Source organism: Lotus japonicus, chromosome 1 (assembly GCF_012489685.1).
Source record: "Lotus japonicus ecotype B-129 chromosome 1, LjGifu_v1.2".
Lineage (NCBI taxonomy): Eukaryota > Viridiplantae > Streptophyta > Magnoliopsida > Fabales > Fabaceae > Lotus > Lotus japonicus.
The window spans coordinates 28,575,648-28,598,437 of record NC_080041.1 but is presented as its reverse complement, the minus strand read 5'-3'; the positions used below and the strand labels follow the sequence as shown (position 1 = coordinate 28,598,437).

The window sequence follows — 22,790 nt, the reverse complement described above, 5'->3', positions numbered from 1 at the left end:
TGGAGGTCCAAGGCCTAGAAACTCAGTAGCAAGATCTCCACAAGCTATGCTCACTGGACCACCCTCAACTGTGGGATCTTCCTCTGCTTCAGCAAATTTAAGCACCTGGTTTCCTGCTACACATCATGTTAAGAATGATGTTTCAGTAATTTCCGACAGTGTTTCCCTTACTGGTAATGATCACATTCTTATGGGGAATGGACAAGGTTTGCCAATTCTCTCTATAGGTTATGCTTCCTTTCCTTCTCCATATCACACTAGAACCACACTTACTCTTAAAAACCTTCTTTTAGTTCCAAATATAACCAAAAATCTTGTCAGTGTAAGCAAGTTTGCTAAAGACAACAATGTGTATTTTGAATTTCACTCATCCTTTTGTGTTGTGAAATGTCAGGTCACCTCTAGGATTCTCCTTCAAGGCACTGTTGGTCCAGATGGTCTGTACACCTTTGAAGGCATGCACACACCTTCATCCTCTAAGGAGTCCTCAGTTCCAGTTTCTGCTCCTTTGTCTCCAGTTGTTGTTTCAGCTCCAGCTTCTGCTTTATCTGCTATTTTACCTAGTTCAGCTGTTTCTAGGCCTAGTACTGAATCTTCAATTCCTAGTTCTCCTATTGTATGCCCAACCTCTTATGGTTTATGGCACTCTAGACTAGGACATCCTCATCATGAGGTTTTGCATTCAGCTCTAAATAGTTGTAATATTCCAATACCTAATAAAGCAAAATTTACAGTTTGTTCAGCTTGTTGTCTCTCTAAATCACATAGATTAGTTTCTCATCCCTCTAATACTGTATATACTTCTCCTTCTGAACTTGTGTTTGCTGATTTATGGGGACCAGCTTCCATTGAATCTTCTTATGGATATTCATATTTTCTTACTTGTGTTGATGCCTATTGTTGGTCAATCTGCAAGTGTACAGATATCTCCGGGTTTTAATTTATCGAACCACAGGGAATTGGGATGCGAATTCAGTTTAAGCCTCGAGTTTACGCTAGGAAAGCGAGTAAAATTCAGTTTTATGGTTGATTGTTTCTTGAGTTATGTAAAAAGAACAAGTGAACAAAAGATAAAGTGAGTGAAATTCAGAGATGAGAATGCCTTGGGTTCATGCTTAACTAATTCAGTTTTAGCAAAACTTTCCTACTGACAAAGTCCGGAGTCTCTCCTTGATGCTCTAGCCTAATTAGTCATCTATCGATGCCTCGCATAGACAACCCTCTCAAGTCTAAAGATAGGCACAATTCCTTGACAACCTAAACATTTGCTAAAGGAACTAAGCATGAAATTCAGGCCAACAAACCCCAACCCTTCCTCTATTCCTAGTAGCAAGCAAAGAAGAGGTAATCCCACAACAAGTCCCAATTCTATAACAAACTTCTGTTATGATTATAGAAAAGCAAAAAGCTAGCATGCATTCAAGCTTAAAAGATAAAGCATAGGAGTGGGATTCAAGGGTTTATTCAAAACAACATGAATAGAAAAGGAATTATAGCTAAAACATCCAAAGTCTTACAAAGAACCCAAAGCAAAAAGGGTTTTAGCCAAACATGGCTATGAAATCCATACAAGAAAAGAAAGGTTAAACCTGGACCATAGGACTTGGAGGAAGCTCCTCAAGCTCTAGAACTCAAACCCTCTCTTCTAACTTATTACAATATGAGAAATTGACAAAAAGTACCAAGAGAAATGTCTAAAAACCAATTTATAGGCAAAACAGGCGAGTCTGGGGGCGCATGCGCCAATTCAGAGCGTCTGAACGCCAATTCCAGCTCAAAACAATGCCTCTGGAAGGTAATTGGCGCCTAGGTGCCAATTAAGCATGCCTAGGCGCCAATTCCAACACCTGGAACATAACAATTGGCGCCTAGGCGCCAATGGAGCACGCCTTGGCGCTCTGACTTTGCTGGAAAACCTTTAGAACTTCCTTTTAACTCCTCTTCAAGCCTCTTTAAGCCTCCCTTCAATTCACCAAGCTTCTTGACCTTCCTTAGTCAACAGTTTCAGACTTGGTAACTTAGGCACAAAGCAAAGGAGATATCTAGAAGCTTCAAGAGTTAATTAGCAAAGAGAACCTTCAATTAAAAATAGGAAAACCATGAAGTCCTAAACTCACTTAAAATGCAAGAAAAGTCCCTATAAAACTATAAAATTACCAAAGCACAGTAAAATCACAAAGAAAGATAAAAATGCATGAGAATGCATGAAACACTACATGAGACTAAACAAAAAGACTTAAAACAAACAAAGAAATGACCCTAAAAACACCACTCAAATAGGGTCATCAAACCACTATAGTCAACGACAGCTCGCCCTCGAGCGTAAACAACACTCGCTTGCCCTCAAGCGCAAGAAATGCTCCCAAAACAAACGCTCACAAATAATAGTTTAAGAGAAAACCGGGGGATTTAGCAACTACAACCGGTTCCAAAAGAAAGACACAACAATCCGCTTTATGCCACCATCGGACAAAGAAGAGTGTAGAGTCCACTATGAGAAGCATATAGATTTAAAATTCCCATGATGAGATATATATTTAGACTGAGCACACAAACAGTTCATAGGTTCTGTTTATCATTCACTCAATAGAAACAGAGATCAAACATGCACAAATTCAATGAGACTACAAAGGGTTGAAATGATGGCTTGGTGAAGTACAAGGTAGTTGGTCCCTAAGGAAGGTTAGGCTTCAAAACATATTGAGCGTGGTCCAATTAGCAACTACCGGAGCTTTCAACAACAAACCCTTTTTTAGCACAAGTCTCTTGACCCATTTTTCAACTTTTTTTTCTTCTATTTTTTCCTTTTTGCAACTCCAACTTGATTAGGAGTCCCTTTTTTTTTCCTTTTTCTTTTTTCTTCTTTTTTTTTTACACTTGCGGCAAGAGACATTTCCAACTTTAATTACTAGCTCCAACACAATGCAAGGACCAACACTCCCCAAAATCCAACCTATCATCCATCCCAATCATTTGGCTAACAAAGAAATCTTCAATAAGCTCAAAAGGGACAACTAGGGACAAATGTTCAAGCCAACAAACTCTGAAGCTCAAAAACCTACAAGTCTCAAGAATTGTGCAAGTATCACAGAGTATGCAAAGAGTGAGATCAACACAGAACCAAGAAGTACAAGTGAGTCAGGATCCTCCAGAGAAATTTTATGGTGAAGGGTCAAAGATGGACCCTTATGGACTCACACCAACTCTATCCTCAAGAAAAACTCGGAAGACCGAAGTCTCCTCCTCTCTTCCCCAAAGAATCCAATCACTCATCCCCAAAAGACAACACAAGTATTCACAAAAACATTTTTGAAAACAACAACATGTAAGAGAGCATAACTACGGGCAAAAGCATGTGAGTAAAGGGAAGTAAAGACCCAAAAACGACTCTAATAAAACAATGCATGATCAAAAGAAAAAAAAAAGCTACAAAAGAAAAATATGTAACAATGCATGGGCTAAACTAAGGGAAAGAGTCGACCTCCTTTACAAGTTACCATAGAGGCCTTAGATACACCTCCTACACCAGGATTCATGCTCTCATTCCCTGCAAAATGCAAAAAACAAACAAGCAAAATAAAACAAGACTTGGGTTGTCTCCCAAGCAGCCCTAAGTTATAGTCCTAGGTGGACTCTCCTTCCTTTGATGTCAGGGAGGAAATTTCTTACCATCAATCTTCCTTCCACATGTGCAAGGTAAGAACCTTGCACAAAACCTTTGGAACAATTCCTCCCAAGAGAGGGTATCATCTAAACCATCGTACCAAATCCTTGCTCCCCCCTTCAAGGAGTGAGGGAAGAGCTTAATCATGAGCTCATCACTAGTCACACCTTCCATCTTTACAAGGTGACTAGCTTGAGTGAATCGGGCCGTGTGGGCTTTGAAATTCTCATCTTTAGACCCCCCATACTTGTTTTCACTAACAAGCTTGATGAGAGCTTGATTAAGATCAACACCTTTTTCACTTATCTTGGGGGTCTCCTTCGAAGACCTGGACAAGCTTTTGATCATATCACAAACAAAATCATCATTAAGGTTAGTTTGTGAATTAGGTTTGAAAACCGAAAATCTTACCTTGTCCTTACCAACTCGGAGGATGAGCTGACCCTTATCAACATCAATCTTAGCCCTACCAGTGGCTAAGAAAGGTCGGCCTAGAATGAGAGGAATCTTAGCATCCTCCTCCATGTCTAGCACCACAAAATAAAGTGGGAACACGTACTTATCAACCTTAACCATCACATCTTCAATGATCCCATAAGGTGTTTTTAGGGATCGGTCCGCCATTTGTAAGGAGAGCATGGTCGGGGTGACCTCTCCTAAGTTTAGCCTTCTAAACATGCTAAGCGGCATCAAGTTGATGCTCGCTCCCAAATCACACAAGGCTTCAACAATAGTCAACCCCTCAATCTCCACTGGGATAGTAAAACTCCCAGGATCCCTTCTCTTCTTAGGCATTTTCCTTTGCAAAATGGCACTACACTCCTCGGTCATCATAATAGTTTCATCAACCTCACTCAACTTCCTTCTCTTATTTAAAATGTCCTTCATGAACTTAGCATAGATAGACATTTGTTCCAAAGCATCGGAAAAAGGGATATCAATATGGAGTTTCTTAAAAACATCCATAAATTTTGAAAACTTTTTATCCAAATTCTTTTTAGCCAATGCTTTAGGAAATGGAACTTTGCGAAGCTCAGGAATAGGATCATTCATCAATCTAGTTTTAATAGGAACACTCCTTTCCTTCTCAACTATCTTCTCACTTTTTCCCTCAATTTGCTTTTTTAACTCATGTAACACTCTCCCACTCCTAGTGGTAACAACAGCAGAATTTTCTTGTTCGGGATTGGGGATTGTATCGGAAGGAAATTTACCTTGAGGCCTTTCGGCAATTTGCTTGGCTAGCTGGCCAAGTTGGTTCTCCAAGTTCTTGATAGCCGCCTCTTGGTTCTTATGGTTGTTGTTCATGCGGTTGATGCAACTCTTCAATAGCTCCTCTAAGCTCTTCTTGCCACCATCATTTTCACCAACTTGCTCTTGGACTTGTTGAGAAAATCCAGAGCTTTGACCTTGGAAACCCTGACTAGTAATGGTGCAAAATTCACTAACATTGGGCCCTCCAATAGCCATACACTCCACTTTGGCTGCAGTAGCACCGACCAAATTGGTCGCCTTTATGTGATTTTGAATATCTGCAATTCGTTCGGAGAGTTGCTTGTTGGAGGCCAAGAGTTTGTCGTAAGCTTCCACTTCAAGCTTACTCCTTCGGGTTTGGCGATCATTTTCAGAGTTCATGGCTCTCGCTGCCATCTTTTCTATTAAGTCATACCCCGCTTGTGGGGGAAGAGCATCGAACTCGCCATTTGAAGCCGCATCTAGGCCAAACCTCCAAGAGTATTGTAGACCATCATAAAATGTTGCAACCAATTCAGATTGGGTGAATTTGTGTTGAGGACATTTCCTCAAGAGCTTCTTGAAGCGCTCCCAAGCTTCATAGAGATTTTCTTCAGTGGGTTGCACAAAATTCATGATGTCTTTTTTCAATTTCCTCAAAACGCTCTTGGGAAGAACCTTGTTGTGAACTTTTCCGCTAAGTCTTCCCAAGTAGTGAAGCTCCCTTGAGGTTTAGAATTCAGCCATTCCTCAGCGGTGTCCTTCAAAGAAAATGGAAACAAGCTCAACCGAATTGCATCCGCCGGAACATTGTTCACCCGGTAAGTGTTGCAATTCCGGATGAACCTCTCCATGTGAGCATGTGGATCTTCCAAAGTACCTCCACCATATTGGTTTTGGCTCACCAAGTTGATGAATGCCGGTCTCAACTTAAAGTTTCTCACTCCCTCGAGAAAGACAATGCTCCCGGGATAGTCATAACTCATGGTAGCCGAAGTGAGTTCCCGAAGAGACCGCTTGGCATTCTCAACTTCTTGTTCACATAATCGGAGGGTGAACCCTTTTGGGATTCTTGCCTCGATATGGGCTTGTATCTCTTCCTCCGTCATATGGCCACCCATGACGGTGTCTCACTCGAGAGCAACCTGAAAGTGTGACACTCAAACAGAGAAAGGTTAGTAGCACCAATTCTAGACAAAGATAAAAACAAAAAATAAATAAAACCACAAACTAAAAGCTTAAACCAGAAACCACAAACAATTCCCCGGCAACGGCGCCAAAAACTTGTTGGTCAATCTGCAAGTGTACAAATATCTCCGGGTTTTAATTTATCGAACCACAGGGAATTGGGATGCGAATTCAGTTTAAGCCTCGAGTTTACGGTAGGGAAGCAAGTAAAATTCAGTTTTATGGTTGATTGTTTCTTGAGTTATGTAAAAAGAACAAGTGAACAAAAGATAAAGTGAATGAAATTCAGAGAAGAGAATGCCTTGGGTTCATGCTCAACTAATTCAGTTTTAGCAAACCTTTCCTACTGACAAAGTCCGGAGTCTCTCCTTGATGCTCTAGCCTAATTAGTCATCTATCGATGCCTCGCATAGACAACCCACTCAAGTCAAAAGATAGGCACAATTCCTTGACAACCTAAACATTTGCTAAAGGAACTAAGCATACAATTCAGGCCAACAAACCCCAACCCTTCCTCTATTCCTAGTAGCAAGCATAGAAGAGGTAATCCCACAACAAGTCCCAATTCTATAACAAACTTCTGTTATGATTATAGAAAAGCAAAAAGCTAGCATGCATTCAAGCTTAAAAGATAAAGCATAGGAGTGGGATTCAAGGGTTTACTCAAAACAACATGAATAGAAAAGGAATTATAGCTAAAACATCCAAAGTCATACAAAGAACCCAAAGCAAAAAGGGTTTTAGCCAAAAATGGCAATGAAATCCATACAAGAAAAGAAAGGTTAAACCTGGACCATAGGACTTGGAGGAAGCTCCTCAAGCTCTAGAACTCAAACCCTCTCTTCTAACTTATTACAATATCAGAAATTGACAAAAGGTCCCAAGAGAAATGTCTAAAAACCAATTTATAGGCAAAACAGGTGAGTCTGGGCGCTCAGGCGCCAATTCAGAGCGGCTGAGCGCCAATTCCAGCTCAAAACAATGCCTCTGGAAGGGCCTAGGCGCCAATTCCAACACCGGGAACATAACAATTGGCGCCTAGGCGCCATTGGAGCACGCCTAGGCACTCTGACTTCGCTGGAAAACCTTTAGAACTTCCTTTTAACTCCTCTTCAAGCCTCTTTAAGCCTCCCTTCAATTCACCAAGCTTCTTGACCTTCCTTATTCATCAGTTTCAGACCTAGTAACTTAGGCACAAAGCAAAGGAGATATCTAGAAGCTTCAAGAGTTAATTAGCAAAGAGAACCTTCAATTAAAAATAGGAAAACCATGCAAGTCCTAAACTCACTTAAAATGCAAGAAAAGTCCCTATAAAACTATAAAATTACCAAAGCATAGTAAAATCACAAAGAAAGATAAAAATGCATGAGAATGCATGAAACACTACATGAGACTCAACAAAAAGACTCAAAACAAACAAAGAAACGACCCCAAAAACACCACTCAAATAGGGTCATCACCTATTCTCGCTTTACTCGGATTTTTCCCAAATAGAGGAAGTCTGATACATGTTCTGTTTTCCTTCTGTTTCAAGCCATGGTTGAGTTAAAATTTAGTTTAAAACTCAAATCAGTTCAAACTGATAATGGAACAGAATTTAAGCCTTTAACACCCTATTTCACTAAGTTAGGGATTGTTCATAGGCTTACTTGTCCCTACACACATCATCAAAATGGTAGTGTAGAGCGCAAGCATCGCCATATAGTTGAAACAGGTCTCTCTTTGTTGGCACATGCTCAATTGCCTTACCAGTTTTGGGACCATGCTTTCCTTGCAGCTGTGTTCCTCAAAAACAGATTGCCTACCTTAGTTTTGGGCAATGTTAGTCCTTACTTTAAGCTCTTCAAGGTGCAACTTGATTACAAGCTTCTAAAGGTCTTTGGCTGTGCATGTTATACACATCTCAGACCTTATACACACTCCAAGTTGTCTTTGAGGTCCAAGCTTTGTGTGTTTATTTTCTCTTCTACACATCAGGGTTACAAGTGCATGGATAATGAAGGCAAGATCTACATCTTCAAGGATGTCATTTTTGATGAATTTACATACCCCTATCATGTACTGTTTAACCCTACTGAGAGTGGAACTTCTGGACAAGGATTTTCTTCTGTTATTCCTCTCATACCTGTTGTTGCACACATTCAGCAACCTAATAATGCTGCTGCTATTTCTGCACCTTCTTCTGAGCATCATGAAGACAGTGTTTCTTTTGTTCAGCAGCAGCCCATACATTCTCCCTTGCCATCAGCTTCTTCTGGTTCAGCAGCCCAAGGGAATCAGTCTACTACATCTTCTTCTGCTGGTTCTGTTCCTCAATTAGTTGGGAATGTTCACCCTATGCAGACAAGGGCCAAATCTGGCATTGTAATGCCTAGATTGTTTCCCACCTTACTTCTTACTCAGGCAGAACCAACAACTACAAAACAGGCTCTTAAGGATCCAAAATGGAAAACTGCAATGCAGGCAGAATATGATGCTTTGATGGCTAATGGTACCTGGACTTTGGTTCCTTTTCCTAAGGTTAGGAAGCCTATTGGATGCAAATGGGTATTTAGAATTAAAGAGAATGCAGATGGCACCATTAATAGGTACAAAGCTAGGCTTGTTGCCAAAGGTTATCATCAAGTAAAAGGCATTGATTATTCAGAGACTTTTTCACCAGTGGTAAAACCTATTACAATTAGAATTATTCTCACTTTGGCCATCACCAAAAAGTGGCATATTCACCAATTAGATGTGAATAATGCATTTCTTAATGGAGCTCTCCAAGCGGAGGTTTATATGACTCAACCTATTGGTTTTCAGAATTCAGATACTACACTTGTGTGCAAGCTGCACAAAGCTCTCTATGGCCTAAAACAGGCCCCTAGAGCATGGTTTGAAAGGTTGAAGTCAGCTTTAGTTAAGTATGGATTCACACCTAGCAAGTGTGATCCATCCTTGTTTACCTTTTACATAAAGGGGTCAGTCATCTACATTCTTGTTTATGTAGATGATATCATCATCACTGACAGTTCTCTGCCTTTGGTACAACAAGTAGTGCAGAACCTTGACTCTGAATTTTCTTTGAAGCAACTAGGCCAGCTTGATTATTTTCTTGGAGTTCAGGTTCATCACTTGAAAGATAGGTCCTTGCTTTTCACTCAAAAAAAGTACATTCATGATCTACTTGAAAGAGCTGAAATGGGGGAAGCAAAGGGTATTTCTACTCCTATGATAGGTGGTGCCAAGTTGAGAAAATATGGGTCAGATTATTTTGCAGATCCAACCTTGTACAGGTCCATTGTTGGTGCCCTATAGTATGCTACTCTAACAAGGCCAGAAATCAGTTTTGATGTGAATAAAGTTTGCCAGTTTCTTAGCCAGCCCTTAGAAGACCATTGGAAGGCTGTCAAACGTATCTTAAGGTACCTTAAGGGTACTATTCATCATGGTCTTCATCTCAAGCCTTGTTCCTTGATCTCTACAGTTCCTCTTGTAGCATTATGTGATGCTGATTGGGGTTCTGACCCTGATGACAGAAGGTCTACCTCAGGGTCTTGTGTGTTTTTTGGACCTAACTTGGTGTCTTGGAGTTCCAAAAAGAAAACCTTAGTTGCTAGGTCCAGTACTGAGGCTGAATACAGGAGCCTTGCCAATACTTCTGCTGAGTTACTTTGGATACAATCTTTGTTGCAAGAGCTCAAGGTTCCCTTTTCTCCTCCTAGAGTTTTCTGTGACAACATGGGGGCTGTTACTTCAACCCATAATCATGTTCTGCATACTAGAACAAAGCATATGGAGCTTGATATCTTCTTTGTCAGAGAAAAGGTGCTGAATGGCTCTCTTTTTGTTCACCACATTCCTTCTGAAGACCAGCTTGCAGATATCTTTACCAAGGCCCTTTCTCCAACCTGATTTGAGCTTCTTCGTTCCAAACTCCATGTGGCTGAGAAAATTATTTCCTCACCACCTTGAGTTTGAGGAGGTCTATTAGAGTACACTATGTAACGTGTAAGAGAAGCTACTGTTAGTTAGTTTGCTGACTGTGTATACAATTAGCTATAGTATTCGTTATGATTAGCTGTCATAGTTAGTTATGCTGAGTTGTCATAACAGAATCAGTTAGGATTGTTAGCTTCATCAACAAGCTAACTGCTCTTCTATAAATATTGATGCAATCTCTTGGATCTGTAGCTTTTACAAATCAATACAAATCAGTTTTCTCAATTACAGTTTTCAACATCGTTTTATAAAAATCTCAGCTGATTGCTCAAAAAACTCAGTTGCAGGTTTGACAGGAATTTTACGAAGGATCTAAAACGCGACTTAGCTTGCTCCAAGAGGTTTCTGAGTCTCTCTTCTGTGTTTTGAGGGTTGGAAACAACATTTTCAGGGAGTTTTGGAGGTAATTCGAGTGGTTTACCAATACTATTTCACTCTGTTTTGGTCTCTGTTTTGTGTTGCTCCAATGCATGTTTGCATCCCCTTTTTATAGCCATGGTAGAGTCACTCAAGCAGCTGAATCATGCTTCTGCTGATGGGTTATGCTTGCAATACTTGTCCTCTGTAGAACGTCTCTAAGTGTCCATTCTTATCTTCTGCCAAAACTGTTGTGATGTTGATTCAATGGCTATCTTAAAAATTCCATCACCATTAAGGATTCCTGTGACGCCCTGAGCTGAGAAGGGCGAGGATTGATCGCCTTCTATGTGGAGGGACGCACCGCACCCGAACAAGAGGTATTCCGAGACTGTGTAGGGATGGACTATACAGTTGAGGAAGGCATATATGATTTGATTGTACTACCCATAACAACAAGTTGCAACTTCTTTTCGGGAGCCCAACTCATAAGAACTCCATGGTTAAGTGTGCTAGCCTTGGAGCAATATTATGATGGGTGACCTCCTGGGAAGTTTTCCCAAGAAGTGCGCGAGTGAGGACAAAGCGCGCTGAAAAGACTTGTGTTGTTACCGTGAGGCCAGTCGTCAGATCGGGATGTTCCATTTCACACCCTTGTCCCTCACGATCCACACTTCTTCTCCTTCTCTTCTTCGCTCTTTTTGTGTTTTCCTTACTGTCCAAGTCTTCAATTTATTGTTTATTTTGTTTTGTCTCATAGATATCATAAGCTTAGGATAGGAATTTAAATATACACTAATTTTGGTAGTGTTGAATTTAACTCATAGAGCAATAGAAAAATATTACAAAGATTGTCCCGTCATGAACATTGAGATGAGGTGTAGTACCTAAAGTGCAAGGAACGTGATGCAAGATTCCTAGAGAGAATGAGAGCGTAACCGCTTTAGAGAGAGAATAACTGAATTTCAAACTTGTTATTGCACAAATGAGCTAAGAGTCCCTTACAATTGGTATCCTTCCCCTATTAATAGTTGGGGGGTTGGGCTTGGCGCCCCTTTCCTATCCTAATGGGCCAGTTAGGCCTCGGAGAAGGAGGCCCAAGTCTTTGGTTCATTCATTATCCTAGGCCAGCGCTCCTTGGCGAGGGACCCCAGGGTCTCGCCTAGTCCACAAGACACCGAGCTCGAAGCATGAGAGCTAAGCGTGTCTTTAAGTTGGAAGAACAAGGCGATGGCCACAAGAAACTAACTAATGCTAAAACATAAGGTCCAAAAACGAAGTATAATCGCCAACATGCTTGGTAATTTAAAACTTAAGAATTCACATTTTGAACGTCTCGTCACACTCCCTTGACGTCCCGAGTCCACAAGCAGGCTCGCGACGGTGACGCTTGGTCCGCCCGCCCTGCCATAGCCAAGCATGTGCCTTGAATTGCGATATTCTAACATGTGTCGAGCCTTCGCCACGCGTTGCGCTCTGAAGTGGTGCTAAGGTCAGCGAATCCACGGAATCCCAACCGCTATCTATGAAACGTCTCTTCAAATCATAGTAAAGCCTGACAATTTGAATTCAGACCAATAGGCTTCAACTGTTGTAACTTTCCATTTAATACGTTCAACTGTTGTAACTTTCCATTTAATGCGTTGCCTTTGTTTCCTGAAATCCGCGCCACACTCCCTTGAGTAATCATTCCACCTTTGTCATGATGGGGAACGATTTCCCAACCACTGCTTATCCCAACTTTTAAATTCTCCCTTATCCCTTCATTTGCTACTTCTAGAATCCTCACAATCTGCCGAAGTTGACAACCTTGCACCCTCTCCCCTTTTCATCTTTATTCTCCCTGTTAGCAGAAATGACTTCCCAGCGCCACACCAAAGGATCATCCCGACCCCGCAACGAAACTCCCGCATCTCCTCCTCCGGTTAACCCTCCTCCATCCGGAGGGTTTCCCCTTATTGAGAGTGAAATAAACGCCTTCTGGCACCGGATCTTCGCCACCTTGCCCCCATCCACAGATAAAATCCCCACTCAAGAGGCCATTTGCCAGCCTTCTGAGCAGTCTACTGACGAGTCCATTACCGAGACAGCCCGCCAGGCCGGCGGGCTTTGCCATGATAAGTCCCTCGAAGATGTCCTTGTCACCAGTCGGGGTTTGAAAATTCGCCGTCCCTGGCAGCACTGCACGGTTGAACAGGGCTCGGAGCAACCCCACTTCTTTTATTTTTATGAGTACTTCTTCCTTGACCTGGGATCAAACTACCTTTCTCCCCTTCCTTCGCCAAGTGATGAGGGAAATTAACGTGGCCCCGAGCCAACTCCATCAGAACGCATGGGCCTTCATTCGATGTTTCGAGATTCTTTGCAACGCCGTCAGCCTTGAAGCGAAACCGCCCATTTCTTCTATTTCTACGACGTGGAGCCAAAATCCTTAACGACCCCAACCCCTGTGTGGGTTTCTCTGAAATCTCGTACAGGTCAGCAACGCCTCTACCCCTACAAGAGCAACGTCAAGAAGGGACCCGGGCGCCGGTACTTCCGCATACTCGTACATCCCACTTACCCTGAAGCTTTCACTCGTCGAGACAGGACTGCTCTCTTCCCTTTCTACTGAACCAAGAGTCCTCGCGACGTTCCGCAGCCGTCAGATACGTCGCTAAGTGATGAAGATAAAGTCATCCTTGGCTTTTTCGCTGGGCTCCCCATCCTCGAGTGCTCACAATTGCTTGAAGCTGTTCGCACGAACACTCTCTACTCATTCCTTGGAAGAATCAACTTTACTGAAGCGCGCCCTTGCTGCTAAAGCGTTTGAGTTTCCTCCCGTTTTTAACACCAACGGGATTAAGAGGAAACACTCCGCCGCAGATCCTAATGCTGAGACTGTCGTTTCCCCTTCAAAGAAACAGACCAGATGATCCTCTTCGGTTAATCGGTGCTGCTCCTTCTGAAACAGCCGCGACGGCCCCAAACGTCATTGTTCCTAGGTCTGGCGAGTCAATACCGCTGGAGACTGACGAGCCGGCCCCTGGCGCAGATGAAAAGTCTGGGGTCGCGACTTCCTCGCCTCATAAGTTGAAGAAGAAAAAGAAGAAAATCAAGAAACCCAAGGCCGGCGAAACATATGCCCCTCGTCAAGACCCGGTGGGCGGGGAAGAGCCAAACCCCATGAGCCAAACATCCTCGCCCTTTCCAGAGGAAGCCACCGCTGGTCAACATGCTCCTGAGGGTGTTCCCTCCGGTGTTTCCCAAACGACCTTTCCTCCTGTCCATTCATGTCAACAAGCTGAGGCAAGCCCACCTAGGGTCTCCCCTATCCATACAATGAGCCATAAAGGTGAAGATCAAACTCCCATCGCCTCGCTCTTCCCTCGCCACTCTTCCCTAGCCAGCCGATTGTTGATGGGCAAACGTGCTTTGCTCCAAACCAGCAACCCTCCCCTATCGACTTTATGCTGACTGACCCTTTCCTTGGCGGCATGAAAAGAAACGAGAATCCTGACCTTGATGTGTTGCGCAAGAAGCCATCTCGATCTTTTTGCATGCGGGGTGTCTCTTCGCCAAGTTATCGCAAGATTCAGCCACAGCCACTGAAGTCGAAGAGCTCCGCCAGAGGGCTGAGGGTTACCGCCACGCTACACTTAAAGCGTATGGCGAGCGTGACCAGTTGCTGACCCAGGTAGCGGCCTAGATGACCAAACTGAACAATTTGGGCATCGAGATGAGTCGTCGCGAGGCTGACTTGTCCGCTTGTGAAGGGAGAACGGAGGAACTGGAGGGCGAGCGGGACGATTTACAACAGGAATTGAAGGCAAATGCCGAGTTGGGGTGCTTGCCTTCTCAAAGACAAAGAGATCGCGTTCCTTCGTAGCGAGTTGGGGTCGACGAATGAATCTCTCGCCGAGGTGAGATCTGAATTAGAAGCAAAGGCCAAAGCTGTCGCGGATGCGGAAACCCGTGCAGACTCCGAGATTAGAACTCTTCGGGCAAGGTTAGTGGTCGGAGCTGCTGCTGAGGCTGTGAAAGAGCGTGGCCGCGGTTTCTTCCTCGCCAAAGCCCAAGTTCAAAACCTTTACGAAGGAATCAATCTCAGCGGAATGGGAGCTTTCAAGAGGATTACTCCCCATGGATTAGTCGGCCCCGATGACCCCCCAAGCTTCAATATTGAGAATTTTCTGGCTACTGAAAACGCAAGGGAAACAGAAAATGTTAATGCAGCTTGAGTATTTTGTATTGATTTTCCCTTATCATTTTGTAATTAATATTACTCAGCGTTATTTAATGAAAGTTTGTCGCAATTTCGTTTGTCCGATTTTCTCCTCGTGTTCGCCCCTTCGCCTTTTAGGAATTGTATTTTGCATTTGTGTAGCGATTTTGAATGTGTGCTAGTGGAAACTAGGACTTTTGCTATAAGGCCCAAGTTTTTAAACTTATGCCAAGTAAATAAAATCCTATTCACGATTAGGGTTGATGTATCGTGAAGGGAAACCTGAACAAGAGTTTACCAAATGAAATAAATTTATGAAGGAGAAAGTTCAGGAAAAGTCTAAGGATTGTACCAAAATCGATAAGAGGCATAGCACGATCGATATACGCTTAAACCCAGGGCAGAAACCCTAGTAAATAGTTAGTTTACACTTAAAGTCACGATGGAAATTAATTCCAAAAATCTTCAGAGAAATGTTAGAACTTCTCTTATTCCTTATACGACAATCGTTTCGAGGCGAAACTCTAGAATCTACGAACGTCCGATTCCAATTCTCGGAAGTTTGCCGAAACTAAAACCCTGATAGTTCAAAACCCTAAAATCAACCGACAATGAAGACTTTTTCTATTCGGAACTTCAGATGAAGATTTTACACGCGTACACCCATTTATCTTGATGATTTCAATCTTTCTTCAGAAGGAAGTTTTCTATTCCGACATTCGATGCAAAAAGTAACTTATCGGGTAAAATAGTTTTACACCGACTTTGCATTAGTCACCTAAAATACCAGGAAACCTCTTTTGAGTTTTGGATTTATGTCGCCAAAACCTATCTTAGAATTCACGGAGAATGAAGCCGGAAAAATTGGAATCGCGAAACTTTCATTTTCCCGCGTTTTTCCAACCTCTATATATAGCCAAGAAATGAGAAAAAAACACAAAAATCTTACCCATTTTCTCTCTTAAACCCGCGAGCTTTGGAGGAGGAGGAAGAGAAGAGATTTTCTTCATTTCTTGCTTGATCGTTGATTCGACAGTTGCTGCTTGAAGGTATCGAGGTATAGTCGCTAATCCTTACCTCTGATCGTCTTTTCCATAGCTTTTCTCTATGTCTTTTTGTGCTCATAGTTTTGAGGTTTTTGCAAAACTATCCTGATAACTTCATTTTTGATTCTAAACATCTTCCCTACGTGCCCAAGAGCATGTTTATCTAATAATACTTCGCCGATTCTCGAAAAACTACCGTCGAGTTTCAATTTTGCTTAAAATACCCATTTTGGGGCAAAGCTTCGTCCTTTGGGCTGAAAACTATCGCTTTAGCTTAGTGCTAGTTGGATTAGTTGTCATAAACGTCGTTGGTGGCGTCCCCATCCAATTTGTTTTTCGAAATTTCAGTTTTGAAATTCTGAGCTAAAAATATTGACCAAAATACCCCTGCGACAGTTTTCGATCCGATAATTTTTCCGAGTTTAGAATACCCTTAGTTACGACTAATAATAACCTAGGAACCAAGTTTGATCGTAGAAAAATCGACCCGCCTAATTACCAATAGTGGCCGAGAGCTATAGAGGAGGAGGAGGAAAAATTCTTTTTCAAAAACTTGTCCTTTCGCGCTAGATTATCGTACCTCGGAGTATATACTACTTCGTGTAACCTTAGTGGGTATTTATTACTGAGTTTCTGATAGATTTTTATGGAATTCTGTGGTTTTGCTCTAAAGGTGCTTTTGAGGAATTTCCTGAAGAGCAAGGCATTGATTGTGAAGGAACTTTCGAAGATCACCCTGGAGAATCTACAGGTGAGGGCTACTCACTGAATCTTTAGTTAATGCTTAGGGTCGATGCTTTCGACATTGATTTACTGTTTATGCACTTGTTTGTGTTTGATTGGAAAAATGTTTTCTGAGGCTTCGGGTGACAATGTAGATGATTCATCTACTGAATGTTTTTGAGATTGATTTACATGGTACGTACTAAGTGGGTAATCTAGGATGTGTGATGCATGCCTTATATGCTAAGTACTACGTGATTATTCTAGGACGTGTTGCTATATGACATGTTGGTTGACTGTGCTGATTTAATTATGTCTTTTCACTGATATCTGTGATTCTGAGTAGTGAGAATAGCGGACAGGTCATGCCGATTTTATTTTGAGATTTTGGAGAAAGTTTGATAGGACGAATGAGATTCGGGCCTTGTTATGGTTTTTCATGGATCGAGACATTCTCTGGAGTCATTTGGGATTAGGAGATCCCGAGAACTTATAAGATTTGCGATAAGACTAAAAGGATATTATTTTGTAAAGAAAACTCATAAGACATTAAACAACCTCTAAATCTTCAAATAATGATAACAAACTTGAAAGGAAGCTTAGGATTCAAATCTGAGTGTTGGAAAACGAGAAGTGTCGTCGGATCCAAGTGTTGAGAATATTGATAAGTTTTGAGTATGTTGGTACTCTTGTGCTCTGGGAGCAGTTGTGTTGTGGGGCTATCCGAGGGATAAGCCGGGAAACGGGTAGTTTCCGAGTATGTGATACTCTTTGCTCATTGAGCAGTTTTGACCATCGGATTGAGATGAGTCGGATGATTTGGAGATCATCATGAGTTATGTGTTGTTGTAAAGAAGTGTCTTTTGTCGCAGAATCGACTTTACCTTAGGGTAAGCTTTTAGAGACATTAATTTAGCTAGAACACGTGGCGACGTGTCGAGTGAGGTCGGAGACATTGTTTGGCTAATCACTGCATTGCATGCACTCATTAAGTGGTTTAAACACGGTGAGATGCCGGACCACGGCGGATTCCAAAATGGTTATAAGACCGGGATTTCCGCGTAAGAGCGCTGCTAGGCGACTCGTAGTAGCAGACCGAAATGGCAGGCCTTCGGGTTTTATGCTGATCTGACTACCGTTGTTGTTGGTATAAGAGGCACGTGGGCCGAAATGGTCCCACCGTGGCTGGTTCTAGGGCTGATCCGTTGATATCCATCCGTTCCGGAATGCATTTTGGTTAACTGGGTTAACCTGCATTGTATATCATGCAATATGCATACTAACTTGTTTGCTGAGTGTGATTGTTACTTGTTAAATCCTACTTGGAGCATGCTATTTGTTATTACTGTCGTTTATATTCATTGTGGAATATGCAACCCTAGGATGCTATCCCTAGCTATAAGCCTAAGTGGCTAATCTCTTATTTGTATCTATTGGTGGTATTATTTACATAATTCTTTGGAGTTGACCCTCGCGTCTTCTGTGTGTGTTTTGGCGGACTACGCCTATTGTCAGATGTCTTTAGCGGACTGGTTCACAATGGTCCACCCTTCGGGGGGGACTAGATACGAGATGATAGACCAGGATGACCCCGGTTCGTGGGTGGTAGACCCCGCTAACCATCGCGCGACGTACTCGGGGAGGATCATGGAGGATCGGGTAGATAGAGTAGGACACTTGATGGAAGGAGTGCTGAGGAGGAGCACTGTCAGCTTCAACTTGCCGCCAGGAGTGCATTGCGGACCAGGAGTGGGAGCACCACCGCCACCGTCGTCTTTGGATGATGAGGACCCCTCAGAGGAGGAGCCTGTGGGAGTGCATTCTTCAGAGTCCAGCACACCCACCGTTGCTATCATTGATGATCATGGTTCGGGCCCAAAGCCCGTGAGTCCAACACCGGAGCGCATCGCGGTTGCGAGGGGAGGACGGATAGTGTTTGTAGACTTGGTTCTTCTGGATTCAGATTCAGACGACGATCATGCTAGCATGTAGGTTTTAGTGCTCGTGTGAGCTCCTCGAGATAGGATTAGTGTAGGAGTAGAGTCTTAGCTCTGAACATCATTTGTTTCTTTGGGGACAGGGTAGTTTCCCACCTATAGCTTTTTGTGTGGTTTCTTTACGGGAATCACAGAGAGTTGGTTGGACTTAGGAGGTCTTGGTTCAGGCCGATTGGGCTAACTTATTCTCGGTTTTGAGGTTTGTGTTGCGGACACTTCACCATTACTTCGGTCTGTACATATTGCCTACGGGCGCTACACTTTTCTCCTTTCCGTCACTGGAGGTTACTCGTGACGAGGTTACTACTTACAGCGGGGGCTGTAATATATATTGTATATTAGCTCTGTTGTCTTTCGCATTTGCGTTTTATTTATTTCAGTTTTGTTTATATTATCGACGAAAAAAAAATATTCACGTTTTTCCGCATTAAGTTTATTTTGGATACTAAAGTGACGCCACCGAAATCGGGGTGTTACATTTGCTCAGTCTTGGACTGAGGCTTTCTTCACACCAATATTTCCCGTAAGAGCAGGTGCGGCCTCGCCGGTTTTATCCCGGCGAGGACTTATATTGCTAGGGACCCAATGGTCATATAGGTTTACCCAGACTTATGCCTAGTTTTTGTTCTCGCCCATATTTCGGGGAGGTCTCGTTTGCCCATATTTCGGGGGGAATTTTTGGATAAGCGGCTTATCTCTTGAGATAAGAGGCTTATCCGCACACATAGCCAACGAGAGGTCAGCGATTCGCGCCGGACTTTCCGGAGTAATCCCCAAACATCAAGGTCATGTTGGGATTGCCACCTTCAGGGAATTTTTCCCACCGGGCGAACGTGACATGTTAGTTGAGTTGCTATCTGGGTAGCAGCGGTTCGCGCCGGACTTTTCCGGAGCGATCCTCAGACATCAAGGTCGTGTTAGGATCGCCACCTTTAGGGAATTTTTCCCACCGGGCAACAGTCGTAATATAGTCGAGCTAGGAGAATTGCTTTAGAATATCCTTTTGCATTTGATCTGTAAAAGTTTTTACATCGGGGATGCCTCATTAAAAAACTCCCGTGTCAGAGAAAAAGAGTGCATCTTTATTTTTGGGTCCTAATTTTTGGTTTCCTTGCTGCTCCGCTGCTCCTGCTTCCTTCATGCTTCTGCTCCCAACCCCTCAGGTCAAAGTATCACTCCCATCACCTCATCTTCCGTGCCCGACGTGCTCGCCACCCACTCATTGTCATTGCGAGGTTGAACTCTTCGCCAGCGCGCCCCATCGTAATGGTGAACCTTTCCTGCCTCGCTCTCCCGCTCATCGCGCTTAACTATCTTGTTCCTGAAAGTTGTCGTTCCCGCCGGCTTCCAGCGCTTTGCCTTACCCTTTCCTTTGCCCTCGCCGAGATGTGCCAGGCTCTTTTTTGCCGCCTTTGGTTTGCCCTGAGATCGCCCAAGTACCTGGTTTTCCTTTTGCTTAACACCGCCACGCTTGAAATCCTCTCGATCCATTTTCTGACAAACCCTATGACCCATTCCTTGGCTCACCACCTTTTTTCCCTTTTGTTCGCCCAGGCGCTCGATTAGGAGAGCTGGCTTCCTAAACTTGGGCAGCTCCCAAAGTGTGGCATCCTTCGGACTCCAGCTGAAAAGGTCGAAGTTGTCTTCTACCAGTTTTTCCAGACGCTTCTCCTGTCCAATCGTGAGCCTAGGCTCAATCGCCAGCACCCTTGTGCTGAACTTATACCTTTCCAAATCATCTATTATGCCTGCCCTGCATTCCTCGGCCCGCGCATCTGTAAACTACCCATCCTTTCCTGACCTGCCATCTGACCTATCCTGCCCTCGGTTGTTCCTTGATTCGGCTATTTTCCTGTCCACCATCTGTTCCAGCGTTCCCGGCTCGTCACGCCCGCGCTTCTGCTCGCCCTGCTGGTCTTGACTGCCTCGTACGATCTCAATCTGATGACATCGGTGTCCCTCGCCGGCTCCCTTCTTTCCATACAGACTTAGACAGTTGTTATAACACTCTCTCGCCCTCCTTTGGTCAACTACAATTTTTCCCACTCTTCTGCACATCAGCGGATATTTCACCGCGAGGTGCGCCGTCGAAATTACCGCGCAGAGGCGATTAAGTGTGTTCCTTCCAATGATGACGTTGTAGGATGCCACAACCTGTAACACAAGATATCTTACGCGGAGAAGCTTGGCGTTCTCGTCGATACCAAAAATTGTGTCCAAATCTATATACCCGCGTACCCAGACTTGCTCTCCCGAGAAGCCTACCAACGTTCCTGTGTAGGGCATCAAATCTTTGTCTATCAGTCCCAATTGATCAAACGAATCGCCGTAGATAATGTCGGCAGAGCTTCCCTGGTCCAAAAGAACTCGCCGCACATTAAAACTGTTGATCCGTATCATTACAACCACAAGATCATCTTTGTGCGTCTTGATCCCCTCAAAATCTACTGATGATATCACAATATTTGGATGTTGGAAACCGAATGGGGTCTCATACTGTTGCACTGACGTCACTGCTCTCACGTGCCTACTCCTCGCGAGGCCGTGTCGCCACCTCCGCCAAAGCCACCCGCGATTGTGTTTATTGTCCCAACTGGCGGCTCAAAATCCGTATTAAAGGTTTCTTCCGCCCCCTTCTTTCTTGTTGCCAGTGTTTCCTTTTTGTCAGCGGTTGGCGTACGGCGGCGGTCGTCCCGCTTGCGGTCATCCTGCTAGCGGCCCCCTTTGTACCAGTTTCCCTGCTGTCGCTCTCCATTACATCGATCGCCGCGATCATTCATCTGCGATCGCCACGCCCGAATGAGCCTCTCAATTTCGTTTTTCAGTGTGAAGCAATGTCCCTTGTCATGGCCTGCTGAGCAGTGATACTCGCACCACTTTGTTTTCTCCACCGCCGCTCGGGGCAGGTCAGCCTCTTTTCCGCCTTCTTCAATTGCGTGGGTCGCCTTGACCTCACAAAGCAGCTCCGTCAAATGTGCATTTAGACTCTTCTCGGACACCTCTCGCCGGCGAGAGTGAGCCTGATGCCACGACCTGCGGTGCTCGAAATTTTCCCTCTTAGGGTACAATGGCTCCTTTAATGCCTTTTCCCTTGACCTCACCTTCCTGTCTCGCCTCTTGCTGCCTTCTCCTTTCTCCTTACTCTGGTTTCCCTCTGGCGATGCGACCCTCTGTTCGCCATCCTTTTCCTGTTTCGCGCGCCTTCGTTTGAAAGCATCATCCTCCTTGTCCAGAATGTAGGTGTTTGCTCGCGTCCGGATCTCTGCCATGGACCGGGCCGGCTTTCGGCTCAACTTGCTATTCAGCTTCCCCGGATGCAACCCGTTCTTGAAGGCACACGCGCAAGCGTGCGGTTCTGATTCCTCAATTTTCACGGACGCTGCGGTGAATCATTTCACGTACTGCATCAGAGTCTCACTTTCGGATTGGAGAACATTGTACAGATCCTCAATCGTCACTTGCTTGGTTTTACTAGCGGAAAAATGGACGAGGAAATTTGATGAGAAGTCACGAAAATTCGTTATGGATCCTCGGGGTAGAGTGGTGAACCACGCCATGGTCATGCCTTTGAACGTAGCTGGAAACATCCTGCACTTCACTGCGTCGGAAGCGGCACTGATCACCATTTTTGTATTGAAATATAGCAGGTGCTCCTTGGGATCAGCTTTCCCACTATATGTCTCGAGGACAATATTCTTCATGTCATCTAGTATAGCCACCTCCCTCACTGCCGCTGAGAACGGTTCAAATTCAGCCACGGCTTCCTCTTCATGCTCTCCTTCATCCTGCTGCTCGAAACGATAATATTCCAGCTGTTCTTGTAAGTAATCGTTTCGCTGTCGTATATCATTGACACGACGGATCAAGCGCCTCCAATCTTGGCCGAAGATCGGTGCCTGAGGTGCCGGAGTCTCCTCTCCCGAAGCTCCGGGTGAGTGCACCGGTGACCTCTGCTGCTCTAGTGAAGTTGGCGGAGAAGGTAGTGGAGGCGTTGGAGAAGGAAGAGGTGGAGGCGGTAGTGGAGGAGGTGTTAACTGATCGGTTTCGTCGCGGCGAAGTTGCTCAAGTCGCGGTCTGCCTCTCACACGACGTGGAGGCGAACCGCGCCGCCGCTCCTGATCCTCCTCCCGTCGTCGACGACGTGTCTCCATTGATCGTTGTTAGTGAACCAAAGAACTTCAAGCGAAAAATTGAAAATCGAAGCAAATCCCACAGAAAATCGAATTTCCCTAAACCAATTCGCAGTCCACGTAGTCCGGGAATCGAAATCTACCGATCCCCACAGACGGCGCCAAATGTTCCGTCATGAACATTGATATGAGGTGTAGTACCTAAAGTGCAAGGAACGTGATGCAAGATTCCTAGAGAGAATGAGAGCATAACCGCTTTAGAGA

At 44.0% G+C, this 22,790-nt stretch overlaps 1 non-coding gene across 1 annotated transcript; it reads left to right on the top strand.

Annotated features, from left to right (window-relative positions):
• The first annotated feature begins 5,444 nt into the window (after positions 1-5,444).
• On the top strand, positions 5,445-5,551 carry LOC130734757 (small nucleolar RNA R71). The gene has a single exon (XR_009018103.1). It is a non-coding gene; the product is annotated as a small nucleolar RNA R71 (small nucleolar RNA).
• Positions 5,552-22,790: the final 17,239 nt, after the last annotated feature.